The sequence below is a fragment of the Armigeres subalbatus genome, chromosome 2, assembly GCF_024139115.2.
Source record: "Armigeres subalbatus isolate Guangzhou_Male chromosome 2, GZ_Asu_2, whole genome shotgun sequence".
NCBI lineage: Eukaryota > Metazoa > Arthropoda > Insecta > Diptera > Culicidae > Armigeres > Armigeres subalbatus.
Window position 1 is genome coordinate 431,356,015 of NC_085140.1, and position 22,477 is coordinate 431,378,491.

At 38.8% G+C, this 22,477-nt stretch overlaps 1 protein-coding gene across 2 annotated transcripts in view; it reads left to right on the top strand.

Annotated features, from left to right (window-relative positions):
- Positions 1–7,324: 7,324 nt before the first annotated feature.
- Positions 7,325–22,477, top strand: part of LOC134213570 (putative uncharacterized protein DDB_G0288537) — an 816,291-nt gene continuing 801,138 nt past the window's right edge. The window contains exons 1-2 of one of the 2 annotated variants that reach the window (XM_062692739.1): positions 7,325–7,756; positions 7,925–8,533. The gene's annotated coding sequence lies outside the window, so the exon portion shown is untranslated. The remainder of the gene's footprint in view (positions 7,757–7,924; positions 8,534–22,477) is intronic. The other variant, XM_062692740.1, reaches the window with a different exon arrangement.

The window sequence follows — 22,477 nt, forward strand, 5'->3', positions numbered from 1 at the left end:
CTCTACTTCGGGGATTGACTTCCCGTAGACCTCTAGAGTTACATCGTCAGCAAAGCCGACGATCTTCACACCAGGAGGGAACTTTAGCTTCAGAACCCCGTCATACATCAGGTTCCATAGTACCGGGCCCAGGATTGACCCTTGCGGGACTCCTGCGGTAATAGGAACACTTTTCTGACTTGCATCGGTCTCGTATAGCAGCACACGGTTCTGGAAGTAGCTTTCCAAGATCCGGTACAGTCCCACCGGCAGACTAAGCCGGTGTAACGAGAGCGCGATGGCATCCAAGCTTGCGCTGTTGAATGCATTCTTCACGTCCAGTGTCACCAACGCACAGTATCGAATTCCTCGCCTTTTCCGTTGGATCGCTACCTCTGCTGTCTTGAGGACTGAATTGATAGCATCCACCGTGGACTTACCCTTCCGAAAACCAAACTGGTTACTCGACAGGCCATCCGTACCCTCTGCGTACGGGGTGAGCCTGTTGAGGATGATCCTCTCGAGCAGTTTACCCGTCGTGTCGATCAGGCAAATTGGTCTGTACGCCGATGGGTCACCCGGAGGCTTGCCGGCCTTCGGCAGCAGTACCAATTTCTGCCTTTTCCATCTCTCAGAGAAACAACACTCATCCAGGCATCTCTGCATAGCTAGCCTGAACATGTTCGGGTTCGCTATGATCGCTGCCTTGAGTGAACTGTTTGGAACTCCATCGGGGCCTGGAGCTTTGTTCATCGCAAGGGTGTTAGCCACTGCGAGTAACTCTTCGTTCGTCACCGGAGCCGCCATTTCGGCCACACTCCCAGCGCCTTGCAGCGCAGGAGGAGGCCAGGGACTTGTGGCTCGGGACGGGAAGAGTACTTCGATAATCCTCGCCAACCGGTCCGGTGACCGTTCGGGGGGTGAAGAGCCCCCTTTGGTCTTGGCCATCACGATCCTATAGGCGTCACCCCACGGATTCGCATTGGCACCCTCGCACAGGTTGTCGAAGCACGCCCTCTTTGCTGCTCTTAATGGCCTTGTTAAGGGCCAGTCTCGCAGCTTGAAACACTTCCCGGCGGACCGCTCTTTCCTCCTCGGTGCGGGCTCGTTGCGTCCTACGTCTAGCCTTGAGGCAGGCTGATCGTAGGGCTGCAATTTCGGCACTCCACCAGTATACCGGGCGTCTGCCATTTCTTGGCAGGGCTTTCCTCGGCATAGTAGCATCGCACGCGCGTGATAGGACAGCTACCAGCGCATCCCCGCTTAGACTGTCGGTGTTGGCCTCCAGTCCCAGGGCCGCGGTGAAAACTTCGCTGTCGAAGTGATTGGTCTTGCATCCAAGGGCCTGACAGGGATCCCCCGCCCTCAGATGTTGCATGCCATATTTGATCTTCAAGCGAATTGCTAGGTGATCACTATGGGTGTAGCCCTCGTCTACCCTCGTCCGAGACCAGACTGGGGCTGACAAACGTTACATCTATCCATGACTCGGCCCCATTCCTACGGAAAGTGCTACTGGCTCCGTCATTGACAAGCACTGCGTCGAGTTTTGCAAGTGCCTCGAGTAACGCTTGTCCCCTCTGCTTGGTGCAGCGGCTGCCCCATTCCACTGCCCAAGCATTAAAGTCTCCCGCTATAACGAACGGGCTCCGACCTACTAGGTCGGCCGATAGCCTGTCGATCATCTGGTTGAACTGTTCCATTGACCACCTTGGTGGGGCGTAGCAGCTACAATAGAACACCCCATTGATCTTGGCTATCGCGACACCCTCCGCGGAGGAGTGTACAACCTCTTTAACGGGGTACCTTCCCGTTGTGCAGATTGCCGCCGACCTAGACCCGTTCGCCACCCAGTTGCCATTGTCGGCAGGGACGTTGTACGGGTCGGACAGGAGGGCGACATCGATCCTCGACTCCGAAACCGCCTGCCACAGCAGTTGCTGGGCAGGTGCACAGTGATTCAGATTCAGCTGTGTTACTTGCACGGCTTTTTCCGATTGGCTTCTCCGAAGGGACACGCAGGCCCGCCCATAGCATGGTTCCGGGCCTGCTTCTTACTGGCGCAGATAAGGTACCTAGGTGCCTTGTCGCATTTCTGCGCCTTGTGTCCCTCCTCGCCGCAGCGACACATCTTGCTTCGGTCTGGGCCCTTGCAGTCATAAGACTTGTGCCCGGACTCAAGGCACCGGTAGCACCTGTCCACTGAAGGTGGCTGGAGCACGCTTATTGGGCATACTGACCAGCCGATCTTCAGCTTCCCTTTCTCAGTGACCTTTTTGGCGTCAGCTACCGGTAGTCTGAGATAGGCTACCTGCGTACCAAAAAATCCCCCTCTTAGACGTACAGAGGACCGCTCAACCTCTGTGCCGCACTGCTCTTTGACGGCAGAGACGACGTCTTCCGCGGTCGTGACCTCATCCAGCTGCTTACACTGGAGGGTCACTTCCGCACCCAACGACCTGACCTGAGCGCCGTCACCCAAGACCTCCTGGGCAAGCTTTTTGTAAGCCACCCGCTAGATTGCGCGCCACGCTTCAGTACCAAGATCATTTCACCGTTCTTGGTGCGTCTAACGCTGCGCACATCCTGGCCCAGGGCCGATAGGCTATCGGCCGCTCGCAGCGATTTCAGGACATCGACGTATTTGTCCTTGTCGGTTTTCACCAACAAGGCCTCGCCTCTGTCTCTCACCTTCTTCGTAGGTCGAGGGGTGTTCGACTTCCGCACCCTACTGACCAGTTGCCAAGGATTCGCATCCCCTTCGGCGAGTACCGATGGCTGGCTGGGGCCAGCTTGTGGCTCAGCAACTTGTGCCTGTCTAGTGCCTTTTGCCTTCTTGGGCACACGCCCTTCAGGCTCCGGTGCACCATCCAGGCGACGCTTCGCCTTAATGGTAGCGCGTTTGGGTCGCTTCGAACTTGGCGTTTTCTTGCCCTCACTGGCCGTAAGGGCGGTCGCCTCTTTCACCGCAGTAACACCGCTAGGGGAGGAGAGGGCCTTGGTCTGCGTACCTTTGGCTACCTTCTCTGCTGCCGCTACACGCCTGATATAAGCGTCCTGTTCTTGTCTTGCGACACGAACAGCTTGCCGGAGCACCAACAGGCTCTGCTTAAGCTCCATGTTGGTGTTCTGCCTGCCGCTTACGAACTCGATGATCTCGTCGAGTTGCTCGGCCACGACCCGTATCCCTGGTAGTGGCTCGTCAGGCGTGCAGGCAGGGCTACTCCCTACCACCACTGGAGACTCTTCGGTACTGCCAATAGCTCTTTAATAGGGGACCTCGCTAGACCCCTTTTGGCAAAGGGGTCCGTCACCTCCAACTCCAAAGATTGATTACGTTCAATGCTCATTGCTGTATGGGTCCCCCTTGCGGCTGCCGCCGAATCCTACTGGAGTAGTCACCTTTAGTGATCCCATGGTTATCTATGCTTGCCTTACGGCAAGCGGGGAGGCCATGCGAGGGTTGACACTTGCGTGTTCAGAGCCAGATCAGCGCAAGTCAGGAAAGGGCATCTGAGCCTAATCCCACCCAGTAGGCAAAACTGGATGGCAGGATTGGGCAGCGTGCTACAAGGCCCGCCACGGTTTTATGGGACGGAAGACAGCCTAGCCATTAGCCCACTCGCCGTTTCGAGTAACAATATCCAAATACAAGACCAATACACGCAACCAGTATGCCATAATCAGGGTCTTACTGGTATCAACCCTGATGTGCCAGTAGCACTCCCTGGGCTTGTGCTTTTGAAGCGGCACACAATCGCTTTGATAGAGTCTGATTACGGGCACTTGTGGTTTTTTGGGAGGGATTTTAGCAGAGCCCACTGCTAAATCCCACCACGCCCTAGGCAGTTCTCCCTGACTCACAGACAGCTTGTGAGGGGTCGTCAAGCCCTTGGACATGGTCCCTGCTGCCCCCAAGAAGACGGTGTGTGGCGGCGAAGAATGAACCATGAGCTCGCCCAACTCAACGGCGAACCCAGTATCCAGAATGTAACTAAAGCCGGAAGGGTACGATGGGCAGGACATGTTGCAAGAATGCCGGACAGCAACCCTGCAAAGATGGTGTTCGCTTCCGATCCGGCAGGTACGAGACGGCGTGGAGCGCAGCGAGCGAGATGGGCAGACAAGGTGCAAAACGACTTGGCGAGCGTGGGGCGTATCCGAGGATGGAGAGATGCGGCCTCGAACCGTGTATTGTGGCGTCAAATTGTTGATTCAGTGTTATCTGTTTAGATGTAAACTAAATAAATGAAAAAAATGAAAAATGAAATGGGAGGGGATTAAATAACAAGCAAATAAAAACGCCCTTAATTGATTTACTTTCTGAAATGTACAGAGTAAAACTAAATATCTAGGATCGCGCGACCGTTTTGCTTGCTAATCGAAATACGATCAATCGCGTAATCAGCACAGAACTAAATTCTCGGATCCCGCGAAAGTTATGCGTACGATTCACTATCAGACCGCACAGAATAAAACAAATACACGAATCTGCGTCCTATACGTAGCACGTTATATTACGAACTAATTGCTTCACTTTTCGACCGCGTCCCGTGCGAATCACGTTCAATCCCGAACTCTGCATTTGCGAGTTCACTGTTTCAACTCTAACGTGAAATTTATGCTGCTATACGCTAGCGAAACATATTGTATCAGTGCAGGACACTCAACGGCTACAGGTGTTCATCAACAGATGCCTGCGGTACATAATTTTTGCGAGACTATACAAGTAGGTACCGCAGTATGTAATGTGTATTTCGGTGTACTGATCTCGGAGCTCCACGGTAGCTTTGGACCGAGCAGAATGGAGGCAACTTTCTAAACTACACAGGCTTTTTCGGCTTCAGACTCAGTGGCGCCGGGAGTGGGTGGGACAAGTAGGACATGTCCTACGCATGAAAATACCTGGGTAGGACAGTCGAAGCATTGTCCTACCCATGATTATGGTAAGAACATACCATATAAATAACTAAAAGATCTAATGTTATCAATAATGTTTCAATTTCTCGATCTAAAAAATATTATTAAAACGTTTCAAAGTGAATTAGAGATTCACTGACAATCGTGGAGGTTTCCGGGATTGTATAAAGGCTTCTCCTTCTCAGAGTCTATGAGGAATTCTTTTCATTCCAAAAAGTTTTCAATGATGTATTGAGATTTTCCAAGAAGTTTTGAAGTTTCTAATAGTTTCTGCTCTTCCATAAAATGTTTGAAATTTTTCTGGAAGTTTGTAATTATTTTTGCTAGTTCAGGGAGGCTCAGAGAATTTCTGAAATTTTATAAGAATTGATAGATTGACAGGTGAATTAATTAAAAGTTGAATATCTAAACAAGGATATAGCTTAGCAGCTTAACTTAGCTAAGACTGGCTGTACTTGTCAATGGTTACTTCTCCGTGAACTGGTATAAATTGCGCTACGATCCAAGTGACTAAAGGTTTGTACTTACTACCTACAGTCAGTTGGGAAAGGAGAGGAATGCTAGTGTGTAGTTGCTACTAGAGACTAAGAAAACCTCTGCATCCCCACAATACCACGGAAAGGTAATTTCGTTAACTCGCTAAGGTAGATGAAGTATTGACCGATGATTCGCTTAGAAAAGTGATGTAGTCTATGCAATCGGATATCTGGTAGCACACCTATGAGAAGAAAAACTCTAAGTTTCTAAGAGTTTATTGGAATCTGTACTGCCTATAATCGCATATCTGTTTCATATGAATAGGAAACCTAGCAAAGATGGAACAAATATGCGGTTACAGGCAGTGTAGGAATCACAATTGCATGAAATCTTAGAAGTCAGAAAGAACAAAGTCTGAAATTCGGAGTAGCATTCTTCTTGAGATTTCTGAAAATCCGTAAACAGTACTAAATACCCTTAAAGAATCTTGAACGATCATAAGCTTTACTGGTAGATCTAAAGGTTCGAATTCCTAGAAGTTAGTGAAATTGCTTAAAAATTCCGAAATTTTAATAAATTTACAGGAATACATAATCACTTCTAGAAATTCGTAAAGAAGTTCGAAGACATGCTTTTTGGAAATGTTCTACAAACACTAGAAATGAGGATGTCCGAAAAAAATCTTTTGAAATCCGAGAGGATCTCCGGAAAGTCGCAGAAATTCCATAAAAAGTATTCTATAGATTCAAAAATCCAGTGTTTGTCCTACCCACGTCTGGGAACGTGGCCGCGCCTCTGTTCAGACTTAATAGTAAAAAAAAACAGAATCCACCTAGCGGCGATATGGTGCCTTTCTCGTGTGTTATAAAACAAGAAAACACAGAAGAGTAACAAAAAAAAGCACATAAGAGAGGTCAAAATTGCACTTTAAGGAGATAGATTCAGTTATTTCCATCAATTTACTGATATTTGCGTTCATTTGAATGCATTGCAGTAGCCTTTGAAATTTTTTTTTTTCGTTTTTGAAAAAAAAAATCCAAGGGGACCCTTGGGAAAAATGGGGAAAAAATCAATATTTTTTTAATAACTCCGGAACGCAATGTCCGATTGGGCCAATTTTCAATAGCGAAAAATTAGGAAGGATTCTGCGTCGAATGCAAATAAATCGGATAAGGCTAAGTTAAAAAAAATGTGTCACACATTTTTTTGTACTCACACACATACATACATACATACATACATACACACATACAGACATCAGCTCAATTCGTCGAGCTAAGTCGATTGGTATATAACACTATGGGTCTCCGAGCCTTCTATCAAAAGTTCGGTTTTGGAGTGATCCTATAGCCTTTACGTATACTTAGTATACGCGAAAGGCAAAAAATTCAAAAATAAATAAAATTTTAATCGAGATAGATAGAATCTTGAGAAACATGTTGCTTACCACACATGAAATACGAATTTCGTCCATACCCAGGGCTACGAGCGACTCTCAATACCATAAGATTTATGTTTCCGAAAAAATGCTAGTATAAGTCCTGGTTCTGGATGTTGAATCTGAAATGAACATAATATCAGCCTGCAAACCCTGTCGCTCTCATCTCACTATCAGAAATCAGCCCTTTTTCAATTGAACCGAATTCAGTCTGACTGCTTCCTATGTTATGTTGCGCTGCCCGCTGCATATCTATGCGTTTCCGGTGGGTGTGTGTTGGTGAGAGACACCACTCTGTTCTGTGGTGAGATCGTTCAGTAGTGTTTTGCTCTTGATGATAATATCTTCCGCGTGCCTCTTTTGTGTCGTTTATCCAAAACACATACACCGAGTGTGCGGATGGATGTGATTGCACCACCACAGGGACGGCGACGACGATACGGATATGAACGACGAACGATAGCGCACGAAGAAGAAACACAATCACAATCAGTACATTGCATACTTTCGGGCAGCTAGCACGCGTTTTTGTCTCGTTGCCTCCCTAATGATATCAATTTTATCACTGACCTGTAGTGTGTACTTTCTGTGTGTCTCTTCTCAACCTCTAGATATAGATCTATCCACGTATATACCGCATTAGGATACTGTAAAAATAGGATTGTGTGGTGCCCAGCGGAGGAAAGAGCACATTATACACAAAGTGCTCCTTGTGGTTTAGTTATCAGTTCTGCGGTTGGTTCTTTTTATCTGGATCGAGTTCTTCCTGCACATGACTATCCCGGCGCTTGAGTGCTGTTCCATCACGGAGATCGTTTGTTTTGGAAGAACTTCGGTGAACGGTGACTTAGCACAGTGTGCAGTGCGGAGTGAGAGTGCACCAGTCTCTGAGGGCTGAATGCGCGACTCGTCGCCAACCATAATTAATCGGCTGACGTGAATGTAAAAATAGTTACAAAATCATAAATAACTGCACGAAGCAGACCAAAATAAAAGGGAAAACACTTTTCCTGGCTGAAGAAAAGTGCATTCGGGGGAAAAGAAAAAAGAACAACAACTCTCGGCTCAGGCTCAGGCTTAGCGAGTCTGGTTTTGGCGTTTCTCTTGCAGCTACGTTTGGTTTGGTGGAACGATCGAAGTGACCTATCCGCATACGCGCCGCGTGTGTACGAGAAGCGAAGGTGTATGTGAAGCAAGAGAGAGAGGAAATTAATACGAATTATGTGAAAAGAAGGCGAAGTGAAGAGAGTGGAAAAGTGTAGCAGCAAAAATTTGTGCAGCCGAAAATTAGTGCAAATCAATCGAAAGCAAAAGTGTACTTAACGACGATCCAATCGAATCGTGCACGTGGGAAAGAGATAGCGATAGGGCTGTTTAGTGCTTACCTGTACCATAAAAATAATAGCAATATAGACGCACATGTACAAGCTATACGTTGGGCAGAGTTCGCTCGGTTGGATATTATTGGATAAATTGGATTTGGATTAAACATCAAGTCGATAACAATTAGCGCACCAGCAACAGCGGCAACAATAACAGCGCACGTTGCGTTGAAAAAAAAACACGATCATTGTTTATAGACTGGCTCAGCATTTCTGTGCAAAAGTTGCAACCCCAGCCCAAATGCACTTTTTGCTAGGGTGTAGATAACGAACCCCCTTTGGATAACAAAACAGCGATAACGTGGCGGTGGCTGGCGGTTCCCCAGGAGTGACACATGTGAGTATGTTTATGATTCGATGCGGATGCTTTCTCTGATAACGGTTGAGTCATAACAATAGGCACTCATCACCATCATCATCATCGTCCGCCGCATATGGGCTATTGTGTTTGTGTCTATAGTTTTGTTTATATTGGCTGCATCCAACACTAATCAAACACATTATCGGCCATCAGAGCGCCGGTAGTGATGTGGAAACTGACGCTGGCTCGGTGTCCATAGTTATGATAATGAGTCATGTGAAAATCTTATTCGCTTCTCGGAAGCACATGAGTGGGATATCTCGATTGAGTCGCATTTCTGCTGTCCACCAAGAGAGGACCTTTCTAAAAAAAATGGGGGATGTACCGTCATAAATAAAATGTTATGCACGTTCAAACAAACATGTTCAAATTTTGCCATATTGTTTTTTAAAAGGTGCATAAACTGATCAATCCGCCTTAACAACAAGTTGCCATCAATAAAAATACAAATTACTTACATGCTTTGATTCTTTAACTCCTCAATTCTTGAATACCTTAATTTCTCAATCCTTTGATCCTTTGATTCCTTATTTATCATTTCAGTAGTTCCTTAATATTTTGCAATTACTTAATTTTCTTATTGCTTGCTTATTTCATTTTTTCGTTCCTTTGGTCTTTTATTCCTTTATTATTTTTTTTCTTCTATTTTCCCTTCTGTTATGCGATTTTCTTCCTTACTCATTTATTCCTTTATTCTTTTATTCCTTTATTCACTAATTTCTTCAACCACTGATTCTTTCATTATTTTATTCAATAACTCCATTATTTCTCAATTCATTGACTCCTTTTTGTAAATTTCATAAATTCTTTACTCCCTAATTTGTAAATTCCTCAATGCATCCATTCATAAAATCCTCAATTCGATATCTCCTTAATTTCTTATTTGTTTGATTCTTCAACTCCTTCCTTAAATCCTTATCAATAATTAATTTTACATATTCTTTTATTTCTTTATTCATTAATTCTTAATTCTTGATTTCTTAATCCTTAATTCCTTGATTTTTTTGATTTCTTGATTCTTTCACATATTCTTTTATTGCTTTATTCATTAATTCTTCTATCCCCTTAACCTTTGATTTTTAAAAGTATTATGATTGTGTCCGTTCCTTTATTCTTGATTTCTTATCTCAATCCTTAATTCCTTGGCTCCTTAACTTCTTAATTCCTCAATTCCTATTTTCCTTCACGCCTTATTTTCTTGATTCCTTAATTTATCAGTTCTTTAATTTCTTGATTCCTTAATTCCTTAATGCCTTAATTCCTCAATTCCGTAATCCCTTAATTTCTAAATTCCTTAGTTCCTTCATTCTTTTATTCCTTTATTCTCAAATCCCTAATTCCTCATTTTTTAAACTATTTTATTCTTAAATGCCTTATTTTCTCAATCCCCTTTTTTCTTATTTTACTTATTCCTTAATTGCTTGATTCCTTTATTCATAATTTTTTTTATTAGGAATTTAAACCTTATTTCTGAATTCCTTTCAGCATCATTTTCTCAAAACCTTTTTAAATTTCTTATTTTTTTAAATTACAGCCGAGCGTTGAAAGTCTTTAATTCCCTTTTTCTAATTTTTTAGTTCCTTAATTCCTTTACATATTTTTTATTCCTTTATTCATGTACATTTTTTTTTAATTTTAAAATTTCAAAACTTCAAAATTTCAAAATTTCAAAGTTTAATTCAATTTAAAAACCTCAAAATTTTAAAATTAATTTAAAAAGTTAAAAAATTAAAAACATAAAAACTTAAAAACTTAAAAACTCAAAAACTTAAAAACTTAAAAACTTAAAAAAAACTTAAAACTTAAAAACTTAAAAATTTAAAACTTAAAACAAAGCTTAAACTTGAAACTTAAAACTTAAAACTTCAAAACTTAAAACTTCAAAACTTAAAACTTAAAACTTCAAACTTCAAAACTTTAAAACTTCAAAACTTAAAACTCAAAACTTCAAAACTGAAAACTTCAAAACTTCAAAACTTCAAAACTTCAGAACTTCAAAACTTTAAAACTTCAGGGCTAGACAGGGGCTGGGGCTGGGGCTGGGGCTGGGGCTGGGAGCTGGGGCTTCCCAGGGCTGGGGCTGGGGCACAGGGCTGGGGCTGGGGCTGGGGCTGGGGAGACTGGGGCTGGGGCTGGGGCTGGGGCTGGGGCTGGGGCTGGGGCTGGGGCTGGGGCTGGGGCTGGGGCTGGGGCTGGGGCTGGGGCTGGGGCTGGGGCACCAGGGCTGGGGCTGGGGCTGGGGCTGGGGCTGGGGCTGGGGGCCAGGGCTGGGGCTGGGGCTGGGGCTGGGGCTGGGGCTGGGGCTGGGGCTGGGGCTGGGGCTGGGGCTGGGGCTGGGGCCACCAGGGCTGGGGCTGGGAGCTGGGGCCAGGGCTGGGGCCCAGGACTGGGGCTGGGGCTGGGGCTTCCAGGGCTGGGGCTGGGGCTGGGGCTGGGGCCAGGGCTGGGGCTGGGGCTGGGGCTGGGGCTGGGGCTGGGGGCTTCAGGGCTGGGGCTGGGGCTGGGGCTGGGGCACCAGGGCTGGGGCTGGGGCTGGGGCTGGGGCTGGGACTTCAAAACTTCAAAACTTCAAAACTTCAAAACTTCAAAACTTCAAAACTTCAAAACTTCAAAACTTCAAAACTTCAAAACTTCAAAACTTCAAAACTTCAAAACTTCAAAACTTCAAAACTTCAAAACTTCAAAACTTCAAAACTTCAAAACTAAAAAACTTAAAAACTTAAAAACTTAAAAAATATAAAATTTAAAGATTCAGAGGCGTCGTGCGTGACAAAACGTTCTCGGCTGAAAGTTCCGTGTTGATTCAACATATGGTGTCGGTGGGTCGGTTCGGTATTGTAGAGAAAAATATAACGCATCTCCATCGCAGCATTTGGTTGCCTCACATCACATACCGCTTATAAAGAAAATGCATATTTTCCGAAATAATATTGAGCGTCTTAGGGGAAAATGTTACAAGGTTAAAAAATTTTAAACTTCCATTTACTTCCACTATAATCTGTTTATGTATGTATCGTTTATGTATCTAATAGTCAAATTTGCATGAAGCATCTTTCAAAAGCACATAATTCAAATACATGCTTGGATTAGAAAGACAAGAAATCTATCTAGAGTTTAAATGTTGTGGATAAAATTGCAACATGTGCAGTGCACAGGTTGCACATGCGGATGCGACGCCTCTGGAAAAATTAAAAAATTAAAAAATTGAAAAATTGAAAAATTGAAAAATTGAAAAATTGAAAAATTAAAAAATTGAAAAATTGAAAAATTGAAAAATTGAAGAATTGAAGAATTAAAAATTAAAAAATTAGAAAATTAAAAAATTGAAAAATTGAAAAATTGAAAAATTGAAAAATTGAAAAATTGAAAAATTGAAAATTAAAAAAAATTGAAAAATTGAAAATTGAAAAATTTAAAAATTCAAAAATTCAAAAATTAAAATGAAAAATTTAAAATTGAAAAATTGAAAAATTGAAAAATTGAAAAATTGAAAAATTGAAAAATTGAAGAATTGAAAAATTGAAAAATTGAAAAATTGAAAAATTGAAAAATTGAAAAATTGAAAAATTGAGAAATTGAAAAATTGAAAATTGAAAATTGAAAATTGAAAAATTGAAAAATTGGAAAATTGAAAAATTAAAAAATTGAAATATTGAAAAATTGAAAAATTGAAAAATTGAAAAATTTTGAATGAAAAATTGAAAAATTGAAGAATTGAAACATTGAAACATTGAAAAATTAGAAAATTAAAAAATTGAAAAATTGAAAAATGGAAAAATTGAAAAATTGAAAAATTGAAAAATTAAAGAGTTGAAAAATTGAAAAATTGAAAAATTAAAAAATTGAAAAACTGAAAAATTGAAAAATTGCAAAATTGAATTGAAATTGAAGAATTGAAATTTTGAAAATTGAAAAATTGAAAAATTGAAAAATTGAAAAATTGAAAAATTGAAAAATTGAAAAATTGAAAAATTGAAAAATTGAAAAATTGAAAAATAAAAAATTGAAAAATTGAAAAATTGAAAAATTGAAAAGTTGAAAAATTGAAAAATTGAAAAAATAAAAAATTGAGAAAATTGAAAATTGAAAATTGAAAATTGAAAATTAAAAATTGAAAAATTGAAAAATTGAAAAATTGAAAAATCGAATAATTGAAAAATTGAAAAATTAAAAAATTGAAAAATTGAAAAATTGAAAAATTAAAAAAATTGAAAAATTGAAAAATTGAAAAATTGAAAAATTGAAAAATTGAAAAATTGAAAAATTGAAAAATTGAAAAATTAAAAAATTGAAAAATTGAAAAATTGAAAAATTGAAAAATTGAAAAATTGAAAAATTGAAAAATTAAAAAATTGAAAAATTGAAAAATTGAAAAATTGAAAAATTGAAAAATTGAAAAATTGAAAAATTGAAAAATTGAAAAATTGAAAAATTGAAAAATTGAAAAATTGAAAAATTGAAAAATTGAAAAATTGAAAAATTGAAAAATTGAAAAAATTGAAAAATTGAAAAATTTGAAATTTAAAGGTTTTAAAGGTTTAATTTGAATATTTTAAAATTGAAAAATTAAAAAATTAAAAAATTTAAAATTTTAATTTTAAAAATTCAAAAATTTAAAAATTTAAAAATTTGAAAAATTTATAATTTAAAATTTAAAAACTTAAAAATTTTAAAATTAAAAGATTGTAAAATTTATAAATTTGAAGATTTAAAAATTTTAAAATTTAAAAATTCTAAAATTCTAAAATTTTAAAATTCTAAAATTCTAAAATTCTAAAATTCTAAAATTCTAAAATTCTAAAATTCTAAAATTCTAAAATTCTAAAATTCTAAAATTCTAAAATTCTAAAATTCTAAAATTCTAAAATTCTAAAATTTTAAAATTTTAAAATTCTAAAATTCTAAAATTCTAAAATTCTAAAATTCTAAAATTCTAAAATTCTAAAATTCTAAAATTCTAAAATTCTAAAATTCTAAAATTCTAAAATTCTAAAATTCTAAAATTCTAAAATTCTAAAATTCTAAAATTCTAAAATTCTAAAATTCTAAAATTCTAAAATTCTAAAATTCTAAAATTCTAAAATTCTAAAATTCTAAAATTCTAAAATTCTAAAATTCTAAAATTCTAAAATTCTAAAATTCTAAAATTCTAAAATTCTAAAATTCTAAAATTCTAAAATTCTAAAATTCTAAAATTCTAAAATTCTAAAATTCTAAAATTCTAAAATTCTAAAATTTTAAAATTCTAAAGTTCTAAAATTCTAAAATTCTGAAATTTTAAAATTCTAAAATTCTAAAATTCTAAAATTCTAAAATTCTAAAATTTTAAAATTTTAAAATTCTAAAATTCTAAAATTCTAAAATTCTAAAATTCTAAAATTCTAAAATTCTAAAATTCTAAAATTCTAAAATTCTAAAATTCTAAAATTCTAAAATTCTAAAATTCTAAAATTCTAAAATTCTAAAATTCTAAAATTCTAAAATTCTAAAATTCTAAAATTCTAAAATTCTAAAATTCTAAAATTCTAAAATTCTAAAATTCTAAAATTCTAAAATTCTAAAACTCTAAAATTTTAAAATTATGTATTTATACTTTAATTCTTTATTTCCTCATTACCATAATTACTTGATTAATAAATCCTTTGATTTCTTAATTCTTCAATTCGTTGATTTATTAGTTTCTTAATTCTTAAATTCTTTATTCCTTAATTTCTAAATTTATAAATTATTCTTGATTTCTAAACTTTCTACCTTTGCTCCTTTTTCTTTTGTACTTTCTTTTACTTTTGTACTTTTTTTGTAGTTTCTCCATTTTTTATTCTTTTATTGCTTTACTCTTTCTTAATTAATTCGTAAATTAATAAATTTAGAAATTATAAAATTTAGAAATTTATAATTTCAGAAATTTTGAAATTTAGAAATTACGCAGTCCTGAAATTCTGAAATTCCAAATTTCCAAAATACAGAAATTTAGATTTAAAAATTCTTAAACTCAGTAATTCTAAAATTCAGAAATTTGATTCAAAATTCAAAATTTTAGAAATAAAAATTCTAAAATTCCAAAATTTGAAAGTTAGAAACTTCGAAATTTGGAAATCCGGCAATTTAGAAATTTGGAAATTCAGAAATTGGGAAATTCAGAAATTTGGAAATTGATTAATTCATAAATTCCGAAAAAAAAATCCCTAAGTTTTTCCTTATTCTCTAATTTTGGAAATCATTCATTCTTCGTATCCTGATTTTCTTATTGAAAATTAATTAATGGTGATTCATTTTAACTAACTTTTGATTGCTGTGCTAAAGCCCCATTGTCCCTAACGGCGAGAACTAAGCGCTTTATCGTAGCTTTTCGGTGTGGGTTTATTCGATTCTATTGTATCAAGTTGCAACAAACTTGCTTCATGCCTCTCTTTTATCGTCTATCAATATCAATTGAAAGTGAATTCTGCATACCCTTATTTAGAACATTTCGACATTGCTGTTCCTTAAGTACGAGGGTCGTAAAGGTAAACATTAACATTGCTAATGAATGAAGAGTGAAGAGCAGATCCTATAAATCAATGAAGTAGAACGATTAGGTATATTTGATTCCACCATTTAGTAACTTTTTACAGATCAGATACGTATTTGGACCTCAACAGTATCACTAAATCAAACGTAGCTTACAACAGACACAAACACTGCAACAAACCAGCATACCCAATTATTGTTCCAAAACATAAACGAACACTAAAAAAGCGTTAGTTTATTTTTCCTGATTCACATTCCCAAGATCCAGTTGCTGAAATAAAACAAAGTTCTACATACATTTTCCTTTCACATCCAAACCCTGCAGACAGCTTGCCTGGAGGTGGTCTTTTGTTTTGCCACTGCTCCCCAGAGTTTCATATCCAGTCCAGAGTCGACTCCCCATTATAAAGAGCTTTGTTCAGACCGAACAACAACGACGACGACGACGCATCTCGATTGCCGTCTGCCTTGGCTAGAGTTCCACCCGCCAGATACTCGGGAGAGCTACCGTGAGGGAATCTGGGATAAGCAAATAAAGAGTTCCGAAACAAAAGCAAAGCAGCTTCCTGCCTGCCTGCCTCTCGTCTAAATATGTTGCACTCCCCTCCTAAAACAGTGCCTTCCCCCAACTTCAACGGGGAGGAAACAGGAACAGATTACAGCAGCAGCAGCAACCAATTCGGGATTGTTGTCGCAAATGATACACAACCGTGATTAGTGTAATCTACTTAGAAGTTTTCTCCCGGAGAGTAATGTTTGTATATTTGTAAATGTGGCTACATTTGTTAAGGGCGCAAAGTTGCGCAACTTTCTCGATGACAGCCAAGTGACGACAAGACTAACAGCGGTTCGGAGCTTAGCATAATTCACAATGTTTGAACTGCTCAACCGTGGGGAAATGGTAATTCAAAACTTCTTCACACGAGCGGGTGAAGAGATATAGAGAGCAAGTACGACGCTGAGGTAAATCCAAGATGTTGCATACTGTGACAGACTGGACTGGACTGGACACCGTATACTCCGGTAGTCACAACAGCAGTTTGTGCCGAGGTCTTGCTTCCAAAAGAGAGTGCTGTTGAACCAACATTAAACGAACGGACGGACATACACAGGGGCAATAAAAGAGGCTTCTTTTCCACTATATTTGACATCTGCCGCTTCTGTTCTGCCTGTTCTGGCACCGCTCTGTGGTAGTGGCAGACAGACGGAGTTTTCCTCATTTTCTTGTCTTTTTATACCACCTCTGGATCTTTGTTGGCCCTTCTTCTCCGCGTGTAAGTTCAAGAGACATGAAGCAGTGCGGTAGTTTCAGTACTGTGGATTGTGGCTCTGCTAGGAATAAACCCACTTACTAATAAAAAATCATTGGCATTAATAAAAGATGGAGGTGGGGGTCTTGGGTCAGGTGGCATGATTTTCTCACAAGATATATTGTTGGTTTGTCCTAGAAAATTAGAAAAATCAATACAAAGCGATCGAATTTTTATATACGGGTGGAAGTTCCTAGTTACCTCTATGACCGGGGCAGAACTATGTCAGAAAGTTTCGTCTTTTTTTGCTGTCGCAATACTGTTTTTGGTGGCGAAACATAGCAAATAATGTTTCCTTCAGCCACGAGTGTTTGATTGGCTTGGGAACAGGACACTATCACTGTATCGGAAGCTATTATGGACTCGATAGGAGGCAACAGTGAACAATGCTGTAGAACCAAAAAGGGTTCAACGATGTGTGTCCATTCGTCCCCAAACATCGCTTTCCGTTTCGTAGAATTCCTCGTCAAGTGGTCGTAGGTCTGTGTATCCACTAGGCAGTAGAAGAAGACCCTCTCTCTATCTCGACTTCTTGCATGCGCTAACCTTTTATTTCGATACCCACTGGGGACGGACGCCTCATACGTGATCTCGCCTTTAGATTGGAAAAGGTGACCGGTTGGTCCGTCGCTCGCAGCCAGTGCCAGTTGATAGTAGTGGCTGTTTCGTCTGGGGTTGAGATCTTTCCTTTCCGCTCTAAGTTCGTATCAAACTTGCATGATAATGCTTGTGTTCCCTTTGGTCCCCTCTCCAACGTGGCGCGGTTTCCTCTTCTTGCTTGTCCGTTTCGGTTTTGCTTTATCCTCGAAGAACGAACAATACCCATCGAAATAGCAGGACCGAACTTGAACCAGCAGGTAAAACAGCACCATCAGCAGTCGTCGTATCTACGTCGTGGTGTCTATATCGGGAAGGGAACCGCTTTACTTCCATTATCAATTTAATCCAAAAATAATCACAATACAGTTGGGGTTCGGTTCGTAGTGGGTATGTAAGTGTGTGTGATCTCAACGATGCCAGCCGGTTCTCTTTTTTTGCTATCTGCAGTTTGATAACCATTAAGGATATTATAGTTCACTGGTGGGAACTTGATAGCGATATTCGTTGGGCAAAATCGCGAAATAGCTAGAGCTTGAAATTAAATTATCGTGAATTTATGAAGATTGCTATCGTTGGTATTCCAAGAAACATGACAATTTTAATATAATTTTGGGACATCAGTAAAATGATACCAGCTTCTGCTATCTCGGAGCTTCATAATAACATTTCTATCTCCTTTAAGTTGAGCTCAGGAACCTTCTTCTAATTGGCACAACATCCCCACTGGGTCAATACTGCCTTGCAGCTTAGTGTTCATTCATCACTTCCACAGTTATTAACTGCGAGGACTTTAAGCCAAGTTACCATTTTTGCATATGTATATCTTGAATTCATTAGGCTAAGACGAAGACACTTTTATGCCCGGGGAAAACGAGAAACTTGCCTAGACCAGGACCAAAAATCAAACCCAGCCTCCTTCAGCATGGCCATGTTTTGTAGCCGCACAACTTATCGCAACGTTCCAGTATAAAGTGAACCACAGTTATACGAAAAAACCTAAAATCTATTCAGGGCTGATACTTCTTGAAATTAAATACTTAATTAAATGCTGAGGAAATTTTGGTGAGATCTTACAGTCTGATTGGGTGAACATAAGCTAAGTAGTTTTAACTGTGAAGCAAATTTTAGATAATGAAGGTAATATTGAATCTTCCGTTGATGTCTTTATAACATCATTTTTTGATATTATTATTTCAAAAATTTATTCAAAATATCCAATTTGGTACAATAGGCAGATAAAAAATTAAAGAATCGCAAAAGAAAAAAAAAATAAAAAGTAATTACCGTGGAATAGCCATTATCTCTTGCATTCCATTCCCAAACTTTATGTTCACAACTTAAAACAGTATTACGAATAAGCACCACGGATTTTTCAAAGTTCGCTCTACCGCTACAAATTTAATAGAATTCATTGATTATTCTCTTAATGCGATAGATAATGGCAACTGCTGGAAGCTCTATACACTGACTTTAGCAAGGCGTTTGATCGCATTGACATTCCAATTTCAATCTACATACATACATTTGAGGTTTTTACATCTCGATAACCTCCATATCTCGATGTGTTCTGGTCATATTTTGTTCAGCATTCTCTCCCTCTATGTCGATATATTCATATTTCTAAGCTACTAGACCATCTTTGAACAATAACAAACAAATCAAAAACAAGAGATGACATTTGTTTTATTGTCGTTTTTCATGGTTTTTCATAGCAATGAGCTTTTTTCGATCTAGTACCCATTCGAATTATCCTTCCAAACCTCGATTTCTCCTTATCTCGTTGGTCCCTGTGGTCTGTGGTAAGCTGGAAATGATTGAGTTTGTGGGTAGGATTGACAAACGATTTACAAAATCAACCAAAATGCACATGTTACAAATCGGGAATGATTTGCGATTTGGGCGTAACTTATTTTGTAAACAAACATTGGAAGGTAAATTCCTGTTAAAGCAAGCATTTTCTGAGAAAACCACCGTGTGTATCCGACAGAATAGGAATCGATAAAACATATGCGATCAGTCTCTCGATATAGCGGAAAATAATTTTAATTTAGCATCAGCATTTAGCAGTTCGCACAAATTCGTAGGTGGTACAAGCCAAGACTATTGTAACTAATAGTCTAATCACTAACTCTTACATGGAAGCAATGCACTCTCCAATAGTCGAGATCTGTCCTGGCCACGTCCTTGCGAATGCTGAGGATGGGGAAGGATGGTTTGTTGGACACCTACTTAAGAAAGATGCAAAGAACTCTACGACCTCTCATAGGTGCCACGGGAGGTTTTGGGATTGTGTGGAAGGTTATAACAGTAGGAATCGTTTTGGTATAACGTGAAACACAGAAAGAACTAAGATAGAAATACAAAGTAGGAAAGGGACGAGCCTGGAATTGAACCCACGACCTCCTGCTTATAAGGCAGAAGCGATAGCCACTAGACCACCGAGCTCGTCTACTTCGGAAAATAATTTTAATTTGGGTAGTTATTTCGAAATAATTTACGAAATTGTTATGATCATTCATGTGGGGATGACATCATCTTATGGGGTCTAATTTTATCATCTAGAGGCATTATTGTTATTGTTTTCTTCAGTTCACACGATCCTCAGAACTCTTCCAATACTTCGGATAATATTGATAATAATGATGTTTCAAGCATATTATATGGACGAATGTCTAGTTGATATTGGGCAAAAGTTCTGTCAAAGTCAGAACTGATGTCCGGTTGCTTCCCGGTCTCAGTCATTCGAGTATTGGTATTGTAGATTCAAGCTTGAAATGTGTTTTAAATTAATCCTAGGGAAAATTTCTGGAGGAGCTCCCAGAAGAATTTCTGACGAATTTTGTGGAGGAATTCCTGTAGGAAATTCTAAATGAGTTCCAGAAAGAATTTCCGAATCAATTGAACAAAAAATCTGTTTTTTTGTTAAATATCTTGGCTGTGCATATGCACAGCATATGTTTCGAAATGGACAAATTGATATGAAATTTGCGAAAAAGAAACCACGTGTCTTGGAGGGACTCATATGGGCATATGCACAGCCAAGATATTTAACAACCCCCCCCCCCACCCCTCCAAGACACGTGGATTCTTTTTCGCAAATTTCATATCAATTTGTCCATTTCGAAACATATGCTGTGCATATGCATAGCCAAGATATTTAACAAAAAAATGGTTTTCGTACGGCCGAGTTGCCGAATAATATGCAATTAATTGCAGAAAATCTGATTGAACTCATTAAGGAATAAAAAAAATTTTCGAAACGAATTCACAAAGTAATTTCTGGAAAATTTTGGGGAGAATCACCAAACATAATTTCTGAAGAAATATCTAGATTTCTTCAGGAATTCCTTTGGAAATTCCTTCAGGAATTCCTTCCAGAATTCCTTCTGGAATTGTTCCATCTGGAATTTCTCTTGGATTTCATTCGAAAATAGCCCCAGGTAATTGTTTTTTCGATAAATTCACCAGTAATTTATTGTGAAATCTCTCCAAAAAAATTTTTGAAGATAACTTCAAAAATTCCCGTAAGGATTTCTCCAAAACATCCTCCTGAAACGAATCCAGTAATTCCTTCAAAAAATCTTTCGGGAATTTCTTCAGAATTTCCATAACACATTAGGTAAATTTCTTTCAAAAGCATCCTAAAAAATTCCTTCGGCAAATCCTTGAGTAATAATTTCATAAGTTAGCCGAGGAATTCCTCCCAACATTATAGAATAAAATTCAAAGAAACTCATGGGGAATTTCTGTACTCCTGATGGATTTTTAAAAGGAACTCCTGAAGGAATTTCCGACATGCTCAGATTTTTCCAAGAATTTCTTTGGGCATTACTTCAAGATTTCCTCCAGAAATTCCTCAATGGATTTCTTTGAAAAATCCTCCGTCTACCTCAGGAGTTCCTTCGGGATTCCTCCTGGATTTCTTTCGGATTTTCTCTGAAACATTTATTTAGAAAAACATTTACGAATTCCTTTAAAAATTTCTCTGGAAATAACTTTTGAAACACCTATATTTGGTAATTCTTTCGGATATTCATTAGAAAATTCCTTAGGGCAGCGGTTCTCAAAATTTTTCTTAAGAGGTACTCCTTTGAACTTTTGGATTCATTGAGGTACCCCCTATTTTTATCGTCGTAATGAAAATAAGCGTAGCTATATGAAAAGACGGACCCGAGAACTAAAGTGATAAATGGCTCTCCATCATTCACATGGTTTCTATCGAAAAAAAGTATTTTTGAAATTGTTCCTTGTGAAGGCCTCTGAAACCCTAGCAACAAAAATATTGCACATAGGCCATTGCAACTCATATGTGACCAGATTTAGTCATAATCAAGTTGCTGCAACCATTTCTGTCCAACTTGTGCTGCTTGGGAAAGAGGCTTTCGATTATCTTGAAACGAGGCTTTCGAACCTCCTTAAAGTAGGCTTTCTACCCTCCTGAAAGAAGGCTTTCTACCCTCTTGAAAGGATGTTTCCAAGCCTCTCGAAAAAAGGCTTCTGAGAATCTTAAAAGAAGGCTTCCAAGGAGGCATCTGAACCATTTGGAGTGGGCCTCTAAGGCTCTTGAAGAAGGCTTCTGAGTCTCTTGAAAGCCTCCTTTTTCGTCTTTTTTGGAAGGATGCTTCCGCGCTTCTTGAAAGGGGCTTACGAGCCTTTTGAAAGAAGGATTCTGAAACTCTGGAAAGAAGGCTTCCAAGTTTCTTGAAAGGAGGTCTCTGAAGGGGCCTCTAAGGATCTTGAAAGGAGACCTTTGATCCTTAATAATGAGAAGCATCCGAGCCTCTTGAAAGAAGCCTTTTATATTCTTAAAAGGAGGCTTCGTAGCCTTTTGAAAGGAGGCTTTTGATCCTCTTAAAGAAGGCTTCTAAGAATCTTGAATGGAGGCTTCCAAGCCTTTTAAGAAAAGGCGTACGAGTCCCTTAAAATGAGACTCCCGAGCGTCTTGAAAGGAGCTCCCGAGCTTCTAGAAAGAAAGCTTCTGATACTCTTGAAAGGAGGTCTCTAAGGCTCTTGAAAGGAGGCTTTCGAGCCTATTGAAAGAAGGTTGCCGAGTCTTTTGAAAGAAGGCTTTCGAGCCTCTTGGAAGAAGGCTTTCGATTTTTAAGCCATTTAAATAGAGGCTTATTAACGTTCAGATTCTAGATTTTGGTTCGGATGCTTATACATTTTCTTTTCTCGATCAAATAGATTACATTAAAGATTTTTAAATTTTGTAGCTTCGTTGTGTTGTTCTTTTGCCATTTTGTCCTACAGTCAATCAAAAACCAAGGATGTTATCGATCATTTATGATTTTGCCTTCGATCATTTAGTAGTTTGTCAATAACTCATTCCAGAAACTAAATTTCAAAATGTGTTGTATGGTGTACTTCTAGTGCAAAGGTTTATCTACAACTCTGCCTAACAGTTCGTTGTTTGAATTTCACTAATAACGGAGCTATAGCGCTAGTAGCAGTAACTTAGACTAAATGATTGCATATTTTATTATCATTTAGTATAAGT